Source organism: Lupinus angustifolius, unplaced genomic scaffold, assembly GCF_001865875.1.
Source record: "Lupinus angustifolius cultivar Tanjil unplaced genomic scaffold, LupAngTanjil_v1.0 Scaffold_6_183, whole genome shotgun sequence".
In the NCBI taxonomy this organism is placed as follows: Eukaryota; Viridiplantae; Streptophyta; class Magnoliopsida; order Fabales; family Fabaceae; genus Lupinus; species Lupinus angustifolius.
In genome coordinates, this window is record NW_017717617.1 from 98,924 (window position 1) to 100,851 (window position 1,928).

Consider the following 1,928-nt stretch of genomic DNA (forward strand, 5'->3'; position numbering starts at 1 on the left):
TAAATAAAATGAATACATTATATGATAATTAATAGTTTATAATATATTCCTTGGCGAGAAAATTAATATTTTTATATAATGTAAGCTCTCCTTAGATAAGGAGGATATCATACGTTTTAGAATTTCAACCTTTTTCTTTTGCTCAATGTTTTCATCTAAGATTTGTTTTATCCGTGCCTAAAATTGGAGGGTCTGTTTTTTATTAAGCTCAAAAATAAAAAAAAACTTGTTGGTCAAGTTTTCGTCAAGAAAGATCTTAAGTTTCAACAATGTGGGTCGATTCATGATGGGTAGTCGAGCCTCAATGTGCAGATGAACGTATAGCCGAGTCATAACTTGGTTGAGGCAGATCCACGTTTTAACGTGCCCCTAACCCTCCCTTGGATTTAAGGGTTGTGTTAGCGATACGAGTGATATAAAGACTAAAACTTTGAAGATACTTAGAGCGAAAAATGTCATGAAAATCAATCCTATCATATAAAACACTATATTTAGTTTTGTATTTATTGAAAATATCATGCATAGAAGTTGTTATTAGTTCTTTTTATAAGATTGTACATACATTTATACGTAGAAGTTTGAAAAGAATATACCGTATGTTGATGAAATCCACAACGCGTGTGGATTAATAATAACTAATCTTAAAACATAAAAGGAAATAAAAACATAAGGGGAACATCAAAGAATGTGTCTCCAGAAATATCAAACATCTACGCTTAAAGCAAGGGTACATGTCCCTTCAACAATTCTCATTGTGCTGCATGGAGTGCCTCAAAAAATATACATTCATTCATTAATTGGTTCCCTCAAATTTCATTTCATATACAATAACTTGCTCCACAAAACTAACATCCTAACTTTATGAAACATCAAAACTCAACATGTTAATTAACTACCAAACACACCTAATCATGGTGGTGAGAAAATGGAAGAAATAGTTTTCTCCACTATGAAAATCATGCTGCACGAATCGATTCAAGTCGAGATTCCGGGGAAGCAGATCGCCGTAATAGAGAATGGTTATGAGAGTGGACGTAGGTTCATACACTAGTGATGTTGCAAGCCTTAACATTGAATGCAACATTTTGGTCATTAGGATCTGTAAAATTAAAGACAAACACATCAAAAATATTCGAATTAATAAGTATATACCATCATAACATTGTGAAACTGAAATAAGTGTGAATGAAATACATATCACACTCAAATACATATCACACGTAATGAAAACAATTAACAAAGTCATAAAGTGGTCTGATGATTAGAATGAGAGTTTAAGGAATGAAATGAAAAATATTATAAATATAATATAAAAACATGAACATATTATCTTAATTTATAAATCAGATACATTTGGCAAGTACAAAGTAAATTGACTAGCTAACATTAATAATTTACAGACCACTACGCATTAATGGTCTCATTCCAACCAAAACATGTCACAAATAAATGAGATAGAAAGAACACACCATGGTCATTAACTTAATGGTGAGGTAAAATGCAAGGTAGGAGAGGATTCATGTTTTGGTGATGAGGAAATGAAGAGAATGGCATGAAGCAATTAGATTTAAATGAAACTAACCATTTACCAACAATGCAATGCTTTCCACTAATACAACAAACTTCAAAAACTGCAATTACTTAATGTGATTGTTGATATGAGATACCCAACACTTTCTTTATATATAAATAAATAGCCTTGAATCTGAAATGAGTGTTACCACCAATTGGCTTGTTTGTTGCTCCCAATATAGAGTTATCCACAACTACTTTGGTTAGCACAAAAAAATTAATGCTTTGCCAAAATATGACAAGAAAAAAAAAGGAAACAACTATTATTTTTTGAAATCTACCAAAGATAGGATAATAATTTATAATAGAATGTTATAAAATTATTCGATTTATCTAATCGATTATGTTTTAAAAGG

At 30.7% G+C, this 1,928-nt stretch overlaps 1 long non-coding RNA gene across 1 annotated transcript; it reads right to left on the minus strand.

Annotated features, from left to right (window-relative positions):
• Positions 1-688: 688 nt before the first annotated feature.
• LOC109337485 lies at positions 689-1,693 on the minus strand. The gene is made up of 2 exons (XR_002106458.1): positions 1,470-1,693; positions 689-1,099 (listed from the first exon to the last, which is right to left on the minus strand). It is a non-coding gene; the product is annotated as an uncharacterized LOC109337485 (long non-coding RNA).
• Positions 1,694-1,928: the final 235 nt, after the last annotated feature.